Here is a 17,257-nt window from a genome sequence, read left to right as displayed (position 1 = left end):
TTCCTTCATTTACTAACACTAAAAGTTAGTATTTTTGATATATGAAAATCTACTGTAACATATGCTCGTCGTACTCTAATATGGGCGGGTTGGGACTAATAGAACCTACAAGACTTTATAATACTTCAGTTTATCTTCTAGGAAAAGTATTAACATCATGATTCCGCTTACCCCTTTTTAACATATAAGTTCTTGAAGTTATCGAAAAAATAAAGTAAAATATGATATTACTTTGTAAGGAAAAGTCCTGGAGATGTATAGTGCTTGGCAAAAATGTGTATTTTGGACAATTCCTTTGAACAACACTTTCGTGTAAAATGTAACGCACTAAAGTTAAGTACAAAAAACTAAATTTGAAGTAAGTTTTCTATAATATACTTTTTAACTCTGTACCCAGAGCCGGATTTACGATTGTGGAGGCCCGGGGCCCAATTTGAGGTGGGGGCCTCAAAACAAAATAAAACCTCACGAGTATCGTACGAGTTAAAAACATTTATTTGTTATTGAAGAGTTACCAAATATTTGTTAGAATTTTTTCTTACGAGTTTTTTGCAGAGAACTTAATAATTGAATAATCAACATACAACTCCTTCAGTATATCGTACTTGCAACTTAACAACGCTAGGTTTGACAGCCTTTCATTCTTCATAGTCGTACGCAGCGTTGCTAAACGAGCGAGAACATATCCACTCCTTTCTGCTCGAGACTGAGATGTGTGCTACGCTTCTCCAGTCGTTCGCACACACACTTTCGAGAAACTCTTTATTATCCATGCATTTGCCAGAGCAGCAGCCAGCATACAGCCGCTCGCGAATTCTCTTTTGCTTTTTTACTCACGCCAAATACGCGAGTACTCGAATAAGAGTACTTGACTAGGAGTGCTTGAAAAAATGTGCCCGAAAACGAAAATGCTTCGTTCACCGACTCACGCATGCGGCTTGTCCATCGCTAAACTGATGCCAAGCAGTTTTGCATCGTGCACCGACAGCCGAAAGTGGGGTGATAAATCTATATAGAATCGCATGCTTGAACGTGTATGATATTCGACCACCTACTCGCAGTGATGCCACAATTTCAACTGTATTTCGAATCTCAGAAAATCACCTTGGTGGTATTTCAATCTGTATAAATATCTGCATATGTACTGGACATATCCCTTGAAATAAAAACACAATTATGCACACGTTTATGCGTAACATATAAATATAATGAAACCTCCAATACGCTCAATAGCATTTGAGTTCTTTTTCGATTTTCAACTATATCGAAAAGTTTGTTTCGCGATCCACGAAAATCAAAAAAAAAAAATCTGTATAGTTCTGTACTATTTCCAGAAAATCTGTAATCTGTATATACAGATATCTGTATAAAAAATACGCAAAAATCTGTATAAGTACTGAAAAATCTGTATATGTGGCATCCCTGCCTACCCATCGAAATATTTTTTTCGCCACTCCACTTTGTCGTACCTTGTCACTCCGTATCGTCATAATGCGTCTTGACGGTTGTGCTCGCGAGAAAGGGAGGTACACGCGAGTGGGAAAGTACGCGAGCGAGAGTGCGTGAAGTGTGAAATGAAAAAAGGAAAAGAGAATGAGAAACAGTACGACAGGAGTATCTCTAGTGTGAGATTTCGGTAGCGGCGAGAACGCCACTTGGAGTATCGCATGCTTTTTGCGAGCGAGTTTAACAACGCTGGTCGTACGCAACCTATTTTTAATCAATCAAAGAAATAGTTATCGGTTTCCGTTATACTCTACTAAATTTTTTGGAAATAAATATTGAAATTCAGTCCGCAAATATATATTTCGACTGTGACGTACAGTCTTCCTCAGTGCTTATGTGGACTGGTGGAACCAGAGTATAACGGAAACCGATAACTATTTCTTTGATTGATCTCAATCACTCTGCTAAGACGCTCGTTATAGATTTTCTATATTTTTAATCAGTTTCATCTTCGAAAAAGACCTTTTCCCAGTTGCATTCGAGATCAGTAGACTCAAATAAATCCGCAAAAAAAATTCAGCGTTTACAAATACATTTTGCATATTTTTGTTCACAATCACATTGTATAAATGTAATTCAAATGAACTATTCTCTGGGCTCTGAAATTGCTCAGCAAACGAAAAAAGCTGAACTAATTCGTTTCCCAATCCATTTTCTAGATCATTCGGATAGGCAGCCACAAGTTTTTCAGCAGCAAACTCCAGTTTAGAAGGTTTAGTGTTGATGTCGGACAAAAAACCAAATCTTTTGGGCGCTTTTCGTTAATCGAGAACATCGACCAGTTTATCAATTGCTGGTATGCCTTTATTCTTATATTTCTTCTCTGCAGAAATCTGTGTCGATGCGGATATTTTCTTAACACCAACGGGGTTGAGCCGAACGTTTGGTACTCGTACACAAACCACTTCGTATTTCTCATTCCTCGACAATTCAATGCCAGCTGACTTATAGGTATCATATTTATATTCCAAGAGAATCCAACACTCAAAATATTTTTCACGTTATTGTTACGTGAAATTTCCTGTACTTTCATTTTCTGTCATTTTGTATGATTTATGTGACAAACATAACATACTATGTTTTATCACGTAACATCTACGTCAACTTGGCAACGTCAAACAGAATGAGGTATCGCGTGAACTCTCCGTGCGAAAATATACAGAAATCAAAATGGCGAAGCTTCTGTCTGATGTTGTCTTTGAACATGAAAGGAATTACTCGATGACTTTCCAATAAGTGAGCTTTAGAAAAACTATAAGAATTCGGCATAGGGATTTCACACAGATTCAGTTCAAATTGCGAGGAATATCCCGAACATAAACAGTTGCAGCTCACAGTGATTATCGCCAGCGAATATCGCAATATCATTTTGCCTGTTTGTATGTATTGTGTCGTTTAATTCATTTACGAATTGGCGATTTTTCATGCCCGTGCGACTTATCAAGCAACATATTTGGATAAGTTCTGAAAACTATTTTTTTAATTCTCGCTTATTTTCCGTCGCTCTATTTCCGCCACTGTTGTGGCCAATTACCGACGCCCAGGGAGGCGACTCCACACCCAGGTCCCTAACTCACGACCCGTTTATTAACGGACCGGCGCCAACGGCTTTACTTCCTCATGCGATGGAAGGCGTGATCCCAGAGTTTTTTCGCCTCAGAAAATCTCCCGGTGTCGGCTAGGATTGAATTTAGACCAGTTGGGTTGGTTGTGAGTGGATCACGCCACCTCACAACCATCGACACCTATGTCGGCGGTGGGATTCGAACCCAGGCGTCGAGCGTGGTTGGCGGAGACGTTACCAACCACACTAGGCCCCCGCACCTGAAAACTATTCCTAGTCTCTCAAGAATTTGGGAAACAAGAATTGAAAGTTATACGTTGTATAAGACGTCAGATTTGAATTGGCTGGGTAAAACATTAATTTGTATTGTGCCGTGTTAAATAGAAGTTGTGAAAAAAATAAGACGTCAGACAATCAGATATCAGACAATCAAATGCTTTTCACTTTACCGGTAGTTAAATTCTACGTGAAACTCACATGAAATGCATATGTCTACTGAATAAGATTCACAGGATAAATCATCTCACCAGTTCACGATGAACTCAAATGACAATCACGTAAAATCTACATGAAAATGACAGTGGAAAATATTCACATAACTTTTCCGGTAATTATAACGTGAAAAATATTTTGAGTGAAGGTGAACTTTTATGAATGTAATTGTGATATTGGCGCTCGCGACAAAATAACACTGACGGAAAGTTCCAGATCGAAATGGTCTGTTCAAATTTTTTTTACTGTAAATCAAACTTTTGATTGATTTTAATTTTTGATAGAGAAAAAAACTTTTTCTCTATTAGTGGGGGCCCGGGCCCCACTTAATTCCGGCTTTGTCTGTACCTATATACTTATAACTTTATACCTGAAAAATTTTTATTCGTTCAACAATGTTTCATATTTTTGAATCTTCTACAACTTTCCTGAATAAACCATTCCTCTATTTCTTAACATTAAAAAGTTAGTTTTTTTATTTTTATTATAGTTTACTATAATAAAAATAAGTAAAAATTGTCATAATTTTTGACAAATTGCGATTATGCGGGTCATTCATATAAACCATTATTCCGAAGACACTATTAAGCTAGAATGAAGGTGATAGGTGCTATGGAATTAAGTTCCGCTTTTTCGTTATTTTGTTTTTTATTAAATTTTTTTTTCTCATGCTGAAACTTCGCGATTAGTCGGAAATCTCCATCACTGCTAGGTAACTGCAGAATCGAAAACTCGACACCAGCGGGCATTCGCTCGATCCACCACCAGCCAGCACCGTTCTGACCCTGGCAAAAGTCACGTTACTCCACGTGCTTTACTGGCCGCCAGAATGACTAAGCGCTCTTCTTTTATAGCTGCAGCGTGTCGAATTGCACCGCCCGCACCCTCCGGGATGTGCAATCCAGCTGTGGGTATTTTATCGACGTGAAGGTGAAAAGTGAAAATAAATTTCTCAGCGGCTGTTAATTGTGTTTGGATGCTTCTTAAACCCCCACCACGGTACTGCATTTCGGTATTACAACAGTGCAGTTAGATTTTTATCTTTCGTTTGTACGGATTGCTTCCTATTTTCGCCACCGGAGAAAGTTGACCAAAACTTTTTCGTTTAGTTTTGTTCTTCCTTATTCTTATGCCGCCACCGTGGTGATTCCAATGAGGACGAAAAATCGCGTGATTTGCATATTGAATGTCGCGAGTGTAATTGACAAAAAAAAGTTTTTTTATTGTGTTTCAATTCTTCTTCCACTCTTTGACCATCAGAAAAGGATGGAATAATAGTTTTCCCTTAGTTCGCAAGCCAATCAACCAGCCCAAGACTAGTGCTAAAAAAATCATGAGCACTGAGAAAGTTAAATTGATTATAGTTTCCCGCTGGATAGCACACTAGAGGGGTATTGGAAGTTTGATACTAAATTGACTGGAAAAGTTCACAGAAATTGAAGATATGAAAAAATAATTCTACATGTCTATCTATATTAACGATAAGTACGCATCCGTGAGTTTATGCACGAAATCCTCAAATCAAGCTTCTTAAAAGAACTTTTTTCATGATCAACGCATTATCATGGTCTAAATGAGCTAGAAAGCCAAAATTCAAAACAAAAATAAATTGTCCGTGAAAAAACTGTAGGCTGTAGTCTTTGCTGCAATGAAACTGTTTAGAAAATTAAATAAAACCAAACAGCTATAGGCTAGCTACTCGGGGTGACTTTTTCTAATAATGTTCGCAATATTATAGTTCAGTTTAGCAGTAAAAACACCATCATACTGGCAGATTTTTAACCAGCAAGAGTGATCGTTTCCCTGCTGAAGAGCTCGTTAAACCGTATCCCTCCTTTGTAGCTCATATATTGTTTTTTTTTTACCCAAGCACCCAAAAACCTTTTTCTCTAAAGCGAAAAATAAATAGTCACGTACAGATTAAACCCAAACACGCCCAGGTAGCGAAACCCGGACTGCTCTGGCAGAAAAAAATAATAAATTTATAACGTACTGTAGTACAATGCATCCGACAGAAGAGGGCTGCTGCTCCAAAAGAGTCAAAATGTTGTTTTTTAATAATTTATGAAAATTTGAATCCACTGCAGTGGAACCGTCGTTTCCTTGCGAAGGGAAACACATTCGCTTATACTTGATGTGAAAACCAAGATCAACGAGTGACCCTTCCGAGAACAACTCAACTAGCACACAGCTGATGAATTCGTAAAATCGCTACTATATTAGCCGCTTCACAGCGGCGGCGCTACGGTATTACATCACAATGCGAAGGGTTTTAACAAGCCAGCGTTACCGGGAGAGATTCCAACAAGCTGCCTTGCGTAAACCTTCCGGTGTACATGCGAGTAATCAGAGTTATTCCATGAAGCGTAAATGCGTGCATTCTTTGTTCCCAGATGCACACCACTGTCTGCTGATCCGATTCGGAACAAAGCGGAGGAATACAATAAAAGTGTGTTGTTGTTTTCCGTCCGAAACGATGAGACCGGTGAGGAATTATTCACACACCCGCAACAATGCACGCTGCTTTGCCACTCAGCAAATCTCCATTATGGTGAGGGTTAATGTCCGCAGAGCATTTGCATTAGAGGGTCTGATTTTGAACTAACTCTGGATTTGTTCACTCCGCTGGGGAAGCTTCTCTGATGGAGACGCCTTGCAAGACTTTTGTGTATTGTGCCGCATGGCGCAATTTAATAGAATTTATCTCTTTTTTTAGAATAGTATTACCTAAATTCAGTTTATAAAACACACTGTAGAATTATTATCCAACATTCAGGTCAACAACGCACAATGTAAAACGCTTTGATACTGATTCAAGACAATCGAACAAAAGTATCACTTCATCACTGCCGCATCCTGCACAGTGTTCCATTGCTCGCAAACGACACTGGATATGAATGACGGGTCGTAACGATGTTTGAATGTTTCTAGCGTAGTGCACCCCGCAACTAGACGCATTCAAAACCTGATATCCAATCCAACCAGCCCTTTCACGCGGGTGAAGTTTTCCTTCAAGAAGCGAACTTGCGCGGCACTGAGTAATGGCGTGCGCGTTGACATGGATGACAGTTTTGTCACCCCCGCGCGAACGGTTGGCATACTGTGCCAGTACTTGTATCGTAGTTTGCTAACAACCCCCCCACACCGGTGTGGCGGCATTCACGTACTCACTTCCATCTGATCTTGAAACCGGGCGCTGCATTTTATATCATCTAACCATGCTGCAGCGATGGGTAGGATAATTCGGGAGCCGGTGGCGCATGCATATGCAGCATACCCCGGCATCCGTGCACATGCTTTCAAGGCTGCTGCACTGCTGATGCTGTCAAGTTTGTTAGATTTATACGACTTGTGACAATTCAATAGCACCAGCTTGTCGGGTGCATAGAGAACATAAAAAATTACTTGTCACACGGCGCACGGAGCGGCCAATCAATGTCGGATGGAGAATAATATTCGAGGAACTAGAAGTCTATTGGTAACCTGTCATGATGTGTCCATCATTGTTGGAAAAAATTGTTTTAAAAAGGTTGTTATCTGGTTTTGTTTTTTTTTTTCAACTTTCCAATGCTGCAAACTATTTTGCTGAATTTTTTGGGTTCGAATTGAATTTTCTGTAATGTTGTTTTGATGTTCTTTAACTATAAAATTTAACATTTAAACATTTGTCTCTGCATTTGCGTAGTGAAGTGTACTGAGTATTGTACCTATTATTATGATTACAGTTTTAAATAATAAATAGCTATTTTTGTAAGCATTTTTTCCTAAATGTTAATATTCGTTTTTTTTAACATTTGATCATGTTTAATTCAAAATGTTTCCAATTTTGTCAGGACATTCGTTTCTTCATCACTTTAGTGTTTTTTTTTTCCGAACTAATTTCTATTTTTAACAACGGCTTTTACCCGTTAACATTCAATTTCATTAAGGTAGACAATGTGTGCAGCAGGGGAAGCGAAAATTAAACGAAATGAAAATATGATACAGATTTGGGAAAACATACCGCATCCTGACGGGACTTGAACCCGCAATCTTTCTGTCTCCGGCATGGTGTTTTGACCAATTAAACTACTGGGATGGTGGTCCTGTTCCACAATCTATATGCGTATAACATTCCACTGCCGACTTATTCTACTGCTCATCCCTAACTACACACACTGCTGTGCAAGCGTTATTTATACGACTAAAAGGAATGTCTCATCACACACAGAAGAGTCAGCTGACACTGATAACTCTTATAAACCTGTGTGTATCATATTTTCAGTTCGCTTATTTTTCGCTTCCCCTGCTGCACACATTGTCTGCCTTAATGAACTTTAATGTCATCTAAAACAATTTTCCACAAGAATTCATTGGTTTAAAACTGTTCGATGGTGCCTTGCGAGTTGCAAATTTTGCCCTCTGTTTCGTATAACTAACTCCCAATTCGTGATGGAAATGGGACGAATATAACGCAACCGTCGTTTAATCTCGTTCTGCATAAATCCTGACGTGTAACAGACCGCGACTAAACTTGAGTCCACTCGACCTATAATGAAATGATAAAATAGTGCATAGGTTTTTGGGAGAAAACATACACGCATCATTAGACTGCATCAGCTTTGAAAAGCGATTGTGTTTGTCTCTCTATACACTGATCGTTAGTGGAAAAAAGGATTGAAACAGGAGAATATCATGTCGCCTGAGTAGCAGAGATGTGGTGCGGTGAGAGAGAAAGTGTGGTGGAAGCCACTGGAAGGGACTACTTCGGCAGCGTTTGAGTGAGCGAGAGCAGAAAAGCACACACTGTTATTTTCTTTCTTTTTTTGACAAAAAACCTTATTCATTGATCACATGAGTACGAATATAACACGATCTTTTCGGCTTGTGTAACTGGACGAATAACTTCATATACCGAGTTGTGCACATTGAGAATCACGTGTTGTAGTGTACACTAATGACAAGAAATATATCGTAAGAGGGGAAGCAAAGAGCATGCACCAACACCGATACTTTTTATTCGCATATTGACGACGATGACAACGCATCTTAGGCTTGCTCTTTATGTCTTCAAAATTGATAGAGGTGATTTTTTCCATCGCTGCTCCCAATTTCTTATTGAATTCATTGATTCTCACAATCGAAATATTGAAAAAATGTGGTAAGTCATATTTTAACATATCTAACTTCAGATTCCGATTTCGGATTGTTGTTTAATCACTAATTCGTTTCATTGGAGTATACTTTTGCTATAATTTTTCAAGTTTGTTGAAAATTAGAGGAACTAAGTTGCTGCTAATTTTCATAAAAAAACTTATTTATAAGGTCCTGACCTAACGTTACAGCAAATTCGGATTATATAGGACAATGACTAAGGCACTCCTTTGAATATAAATTAGACGAAATATAACAAAAAGTGGTGAGAAATCTAGGCATCCCTGGAAGCAAATAAAAAATACAAGCAGAAGTAAAGAAGGGGCGATTTTTTTAATTATGATTTCATATTTGTCATATAAACGAAAACAAAAAAGAATTGAAAACCTGGGAACATCGGACAATACAAGAGAACTGGATATGCTCTGAAGGGCTACGCCAGTCGAAACGCTTTATAACACCAACCGTGAAAAAAGCCAGCAACTGCTTAGTTTAAACAAAAAGGAATAAGGCACAATAACAGGTCTGTTCACCGGACATTGTCCAAGTAAGCATCACTTAAAACAAATTGGTCAGTCAAATGACGAGATTTGTCGCCTCTGCGGATTCGAATGTGAAACCGCAGAACATTTGCTCTGCCAATGCAGTGCATAATTACAGCGCAGAATAATAGCCTTTGGAAAAGGAACTATGGAGCCTTTCGAGGTCTGGTCTGCAAATCTTAATGAGGTAATACATTTCATACGAATTTCAGTGTCAAATTGGGAGAAAGGGGGCGATATGACAGGGACGATCACTTCTATCAATAGTGATATGACTGCCACAAGTACCTAGACTAAAGAAGGGGCATACCAAAAAAGATCAAAACAATGGTCGCAGTGGTCCAAATCTTCCAAAAAAAGAAAATAAAATAAATTTGGAATTATTGAAAATGTTTGGGTAGCAGATAGACGACAGTGACAAAATGATAACTATTTCTATTTACGTGCAAACCGTTCGAAACATCTTATCAAACGTACACTTTGGTTACAAATATAAACCTTAAATAGCGAGAGCGACGACAGTATGTCGCACAAGAAAAGGGGTATTTCTATATACACAATAGAACAATAGAGATGAAGTGAGAACGATGACGTTATGACATTCAAGAACAGGGACATAGGTATATACAGACAAAGCGTTAAGGAGAAATCACACTGTTCAGGAACAAGTTTTCTGATATAAATTTACGAATCATAGATTAAGACAGGTGATGAATATGAGTCATTCATGAGATACCTGAGTACTATATTATTCCTAATCAACATTGCACAAACATAGATCGACTTGAACTGTCCTACAGTACGGTCGCATTTTACCAACAGCTCGAGGCTAAGTCCTAGACTACCGAGAGATATTGAAATTTTGTTTTTCGCTTTCAACAGGCAATCTTCTTGAAAGACTACCTGTTGAAACGCAAAGTAATAAATTTCTTTTTAACGTTAACGAGTGTTTAGTGAGTAAATTTGGTTTGAGATATTTCTACTTAAGTTCTATAGTGAAGTGAAAGTGTAGTGAAGTTTTCCAGTTATGCCTGGAAAAAATAAAAAAGTTCGCTTTGATGCGGCTTCAAGGAAACGTGAGGCATCTCCTCCAAGTGACACTGAAATTTCGACTAACAGGTATGATATTCTTTCTTCCGTTGGGGATCAAGAAATTCAAACTTCTCATACTGAGCATAAAGCCGTTATGAAGAAGGTTAAAGTTCCACCTATTGTGGTATTTGTAGCAAATTTTAAAGCATTTCGATCAGAGCTTTCATCGTTTCTGTCGTGTGTGAAAGTTAATTTTCAAATTGGCCGCCAAGGCGAAATTCGTATTTTGGCCGAATCTCTTGATGGCCAGAAACATCTTTTACAGTACTTGACTGAAAAGATGTATAAATTTTATTCTTTTGATGCCAAAAACGAGAGACCGTTTAAGGCTGTTTTGAAAGGTCTTTCAAATGACCAAACTATTGAGGAAATCAAAGAATGTTTGTCAGAATCTCTTGGTTTTGCTCCCAACCAAGTAATTTTGATGAAACGAAAGGCAAATGCCAAAATAAATCAAACTGGAATACACCAGGAAAATTACTTAGTACATTTTGATCGTACCAAAGTGAATGATTTGAAATGTTTGGAAATAGCACGTGTTTTATTTAACGTGCGAATAAAATGGGAAAATTTCAAGAGACATGGAGAAATCCATAATCTTACTCAATGTCGGAATTGTCAAGCCTATGGTCATGGAACTCGAAACTGCCATAAGGCGCCAAAATGTATGATTTGTGGTGACACTGGTCACACGAAAAATATCTGCCCTGTGAAAGAGACCACTAATAGTTTCGAATGTGTAAATTGTGGGGGAAATCACAAATCTAATTTCTTTAATTGTCCTGTAAGGTCAAAAATTATTGCTTCAAGACAACGTAGGAATTCTAAGCAACCTGTTGTCAATGTGGGTAAACAAAAGACTTTCAATACTGTTCAGGCATCACCAGCACTTTCATTAGCAGGTGTGTCTGTAGGTAATAATTTAAATTCAGATAACAAATTTTAGACAAAAATTCCTGTTCAGGCAACACCAGGCTGTTCATATGCCCTTACAGGTAGTATTTCAAATTCAAACAGTAACAAACCATTCGTGTTTGGTGCTGAAAAGTCAGCCAGTATTGATTTAGGTAGTCCAACTTCAGAAAAGATTGAATACCTACAACAATCCATGCTGCAGCTAATGTCCGTTTTGTTGAACTGTAACTCGATGTACGAGGCTGTTCAAGAAGGTATAAAATTTACAACTAATATTGTTATGAAATTGAAATTCAGCAATGATTTTAAATAATGCTGTAAATTTTCTAAATTGGAATGCTCGCTCTTTAAAAGCGAAAGAGGATGAATTTTTCAATTTTTTAACAGTCCACGATGTGGATATTGCAGTTGTGACGGAAACGCTTTCAATGCCAAACATTAAACTAAAAAATAACCCAAATTATGTAGTTCAGAGATTTGATAGAATTGATGTTGCCGGTGGTGGAGTTGCAATAGTTATCCACCGTCGAATAAAACATCGTGTTTTACCCCATCTTGAAACCAAAGTTATCGAGAGTTTGGGAATTGAAATTGAAACAAGTATTGGCATTTTATTTATAGCCGCAGTGTATTTGCCTTTTCAATGCACTGGTGAGCGAAAAAATTATTTCAAGGGAGATTTGCAAAAACTCACAAGAAATAAATCTAAATTTTTAATCATCGGTGATTTTAATGCGAAACATCGATCTTGGAATAATGCTCAAAGCAATTCCAATGGAAAAATGTTCCAAAAAAAAGCCTTCGTGTTATATGCAGTCGGCTACAAAAAAGTTTAGATATATTTTCATCATACTTGCAGAAATGGAAGATTTCCCCTAATGCTTCTAAAACACAGTTACTTTTTTTTCCTCATAAGCCAAGAGTTTCATTTCTCAAAACCACCCATAATCACGTTATTAAGATGAACGGTGTGGTCTTAAATTGGTCTGATGAAGTTAAATACTTAGGGCTAATTTATGATGAGAATCTTACTTTTAAGGAGCACATTGAAAATATCCAGTCAAAGTGCAATAAGTATATCAAATGTTTATATTCTCTTATCAACAGGAATTCTAGAGTTTGTCCCAAGAATAAACTGTTAATTTACAAACAAATTTTTAGGCCAGCAATGTTATATGCAGTTCCCATCTGGACAAGTTGTTGGACAATCAGGAAGAAGACACTTCAAAGGATTCAGAATAAACTTTTGAAAATGATTTTGAAGCGTCCTCCCTGGTTTAGCACGAACGAGCTACATAGGCTCACTAATGTAGAAACATTAGAAAATATGTCAAGCCAAATTATCAACAAATTCCGCCGAAAATCGTTGCAATCCTCAATTGCAACGATTAGCTCCCTTTATAGTCAGTAAGATAGTTTTAAGTTTATTTTAAGTTTTGTTTTATTCCTTTTTTTTCCTTGCCAAGTAGGTTCAATAATTTTCCTACAATTACATTAACTTAACTGCGAAAGCTAATAACATTCAATAATATAAAAAAGCGTACAAATATATATATATATATATATATATATATATATATATATATATATATATATATATATATATATATATATATATATATATATATATATATATATATATATATATATATATATATATATATATATAATAGTGTTGAAATGTCACCATTTGTGGCAGAACACACAATACTAATTCTGAATGGATATTAGTACATCAATAAATCATTACAAACATCCCCCCCCCCCTATTAAAAAAAAAAACATTGCACAAACGTGCACACAGCTTTTCTAAATTTAAATCGATTCTGCAATACTATTGCATACCAGAAAATATTTGTCGGGATTTCAGAATTTGAACAATTATTTCACAATATCGGAGAGCCCCAGGACACCCCGAAAAGAACGCTTTAATTGTAAGATTTTCCATTCAATTTTGAAATCAGCTTCAATTTGGAACAAACTCACGGAACCAGGCGCCCACATCAATTTTGTATCGAGGGAAACGCATAGTAATTTTCAGTTCAGATGTCTCCATCACCTCTGTTTAATTTTTTTTCGCCTCAAGTTCTGTAAGTTTACCTTATGGAACATTAACATTCAATCAAAATCTAGAAAAACCAATTTTTTTTAAATCAAATCAATCTTTTAATCCATAGAACGGATTTTTTTAGTATACTACAGATTTCGCATTAAGTAGGAACCCGAAAAGACGCAATTCGCGTCAACTAGACTGAGATGCTCCAGGCAATCTATAATTCTGGTCTTAATCTATAATTCTGAATAATGACGGAAGAGTTCCTTTATTTATATTATTTAAAAAAATACGTAGAACAGATGTAGAATGTTTTGTTAGAAATACTTCTTTCCCTTAGTGAGAACTCTATGAATTGTTCAAAAGAGTTTTGGAAACTAAATTGTCTATCTTCCGCGATGACCAGTTTAATTCAAAAATTACTTTTTGTTTTTAAAATTATTTTTTGACGTAGAGTTGCGTCTTACGGCAACATATTTATAGGGGTACAAATTGACAAACCTAAAACATCGAGAGCGTCACGAAAATTGTCCACTTTCGAATGTTCGAAACTCAGTCAGTTTCCAACCGATTCCCCTCCATTCTTACAGGAAATGATTCGAAAATCGTCTATGCAAAAATTGTAGTTCGATTATTAGAACTATAGAAAATTTTCAATTCTTGTTTAAACGCCGATTTCGTTCCTGATTCGTCCCTTAGTGCTTGCTAACTTTGTCGAAAAAATATTATACCTAGTTAATTGACAATCTATTATTTGGACTATATAGCTCGCTTCCGCCCAAACCAATCGGACAGCAGTAGCGGCAGCGAATATAAGCATCATGAGCTACAGTGGAAGGGGGATACCAGCAACGGGGGTACCAGCAGCGTTAGTGGTAGCAGCGTCAGTGGTAGGTGCAGCGGCATGAATAGCAGCAGCTGTATATCCGACCACTGCCCAATGGTCGGAAAATTAAGATTTACGGCCAAAATCATTTTTTGTTGTCAAATTGCTAGTTTTCTACTATAGTTGATTTTGTCATATAAGAAAGTATTGTGGTGACAAGGGGCTGTCCATAAACCACGTGAATTGAGGCATATCTCAGCTTTTTTTTCGAAACAATGAAAAACTTGTCAGTGCATACAAACTATTAATTACACCAATTTCACGCAATCTCAATTTGTTCTTAACCAAATTGGTGTGAAATTCGGAGAATTTCGTTGATGTGCAGATAAGCGTATTTCTTCATTCATTTTTTGAATGATTTCGTAGTAGTTTTGGATTCAACTCTTGCAAACTCTGCAAAATTTAGTCAGAATGAGAACAATAGCACTGGTCAACACAGGTTTTGCCCTAGAGGTCAATCTAGAAAAATATGAAAAAATACGGCTCAACCATTCGTTACTTTTAGTTTGCTTATGGGAAAACTTCATTTAAGTCTCCAAGACTTCACCCACTTTCGGCTTGGCTAGGAGTACCAACATTTATGGGAACGGCAGTTGTTTTTTCGCTTTTGATGTCCAGTGTAATGTAACGAATACCCTTCCAGATTTTAAATGCACATTACATACAAAATAGCATTTTTTTATGCAAATAAAATCAAAAATTTATCATGGCGACCGCACACTCCTGTATAGGGACGCCAATAACTAATATTCACTTCGCATATGTGCTTTAACACAAACTGATGATCTTAAAACTTTTTTTTTAAATATTCACTAGATTGTAGCATAATTGTGGTGATAATTATACTGGTAAACACAGGTTTTGCCGCAGCGTTCAAACTGGGGAAAAAGAAAGATTTTAGCATATTAACCATTTCTGTGAATTTCGGTGCCCCTGGGAAAGATTGCTTAGTTAGAGACTTAAATGAATTTTCCCGTGAGCTACCGTTGAAGCGACGAACCCGGCATGCAATTTCTTTGCGAACTATTGACGTACTTCTGCATAAACTAGGGGCACCAAAATTCACAGGAATAGTTTAAAAGCTATAATCTTTTTGACGTAAAATTACGTTTTACGGCAACATATACAGGGGACCAATTTCATAACAGGGATCCAATTTCAAAAACCAAAAACATCGAGAGCGTCACAAAAAGTGTCCATTTTCAACCGTTTTAAGCTTAGTCAGTTTCCAACCGATTTTCGTCATTTTTGCAGTAATCGATTGGAAAATCAACCAAGCACCCGTCCAAATGCAGAAAGTTGTAATCTGATTGTTCAAACGATTGTACTATTGAAAATTGTCAAGCCTTGTCGAAACGCAAATGTCGACCTCTGATTGGACGCACAATGCTTCTTTCCCTAACAAGGTCGACAGAATATACCTAGTTGACTAAGAATGCGCGCTTTGTGTTTTATGTATAATTCATTCCACGATTGTGCCGATACCACACGGACGTTGGTTGCTGATCGTGAAGAAGAAAGAAAAGCCGGGTTTCAATTTCTGACTGATAGCGCTGGGCGCGTTGATACTTAAGCACCTGACTATCTGGCGTCTGTTATGGAGTTTTCGGTAGCTGCAGAATTATTGGAAATGGCAGGCAATTCAACTAAAGAAAACGGGAGAACTAGAATCATCGGCAAATGGTTATCCAAAATGATGATAATTGAACAAACTTGCCAGTTTGTTACTGTTGTCAAATATAATAGCACCTGTTGGTGCTCCACAATTATGTGATTGAAGTAGTTTAGATTTTTCATCATGTGTAGACGGAAAACCGCTAATTCAGCATTCGCAAGACAAGAAAAATTCAACATTGCCACAAGAATGTGTTGGTAGCCGGTTGTAATATATACTTGTTCTAGTGCTGGATGGTAGCAGATAACAAAAATGCAGCACTTACGCTATTGCATCTTAAAACAAAACGGTTATAGTTCGACATCACAGCAGAATTTCCACCTTCATACTAATGTCTACCGTCGGCAATATCAAACACGCAACAATCTGCTTCCATGCGACACGGGAAAGAAAACATTTTTTCCTTCCAAGCCACGCAACACGACACAATACATGTTATTTTGTTGCCTTCATGAGAGTGCTATCGGTCCGGCTCGACAGAATGTCCACAAGAAATCATTTTTGTACATCCGTGCTACGAAACTGAGGAAAAACTTTGAAACTAAAAATAATGGTGGAGCTTATCAAATGATCGCTCTGAGCAAGAATGAATGAGATGTATTTTTTTTCGAACGTTGTAGAATGATATAACTGGAAATAATTTAGTCACACCAATTTTTACATTATCCCATTCCATTCCAATAAAGCAAAAATAATATACGAAACATATAGGGTAAGGGACCCTCAATTCAATCTGGGCTGTTTCTTTTTTATTTTTAAACACAGTTCTAAGAGTTGACACTACACAGGTATAGCTCGATTTTACGCACATTCTCGTTTTTGAAATGTGCGTAAAATCGAATTGTGCATAAAATCGAATCAAAATTTTTATTTTATTTTATAGCCCAAAATTAACTTCCGTGAGAGTATATGTGTGACTCAAACATTTATTTTTACCCACATACTAATGTTAAGGAGGCATTGAAAACAGCTCCTCTATCTTGTAACAGTACATGTTTTATATAAAAGTTTTAGTAAATTACTCCAAAAGAGATTGTTTGCGTACGACGTCAAATATTTTACGCGTTAGACACGTATACAACCTTTAAAAAGTTCGCTGTTTCGCAAAAGAGGTCTTGTTGTTACTGTATCCCGGTTTTCGGCAGATTTTCCAGTCTATATGGACGGCCCCTTATCAGTGAACCATGTCTAATATATATAACCCTTCATTACGTACAATTTAATGAAGAAAACATACGAATTTAAAATGTGTTTGAAAAAAGTGTGCGTAAAATCGAGGGTACGTATAATAGGGGGTGTGTAGAATCGAGGTATAACTGTATTGCGAACAATAAAAAACCTAAATTAATCCACCTAGCGGTCAGACCCAGCCTTTCTCATTTAAACTTTTATTTGTAAA

Source organism: Wyeomyia smithii, chromosome 3, assembly GCF_029784165.1.
Source record: "Wyeomyia smithii strain HCP4-BCI-WySm-NY-G18 chromosome 3, ASM2978416v1, whole genome shotgun sequence".
NCBI lineage: Eukaryota > Metazoa > Arthropoda > Insecta > Diptera > Culicidae > Wyeomyia > Wyeomyia smithii.
The sequence above is the reverse complement of the archived record's forward strand: the minus strand, read 5'-3'. Positions refer to the sequence as shown.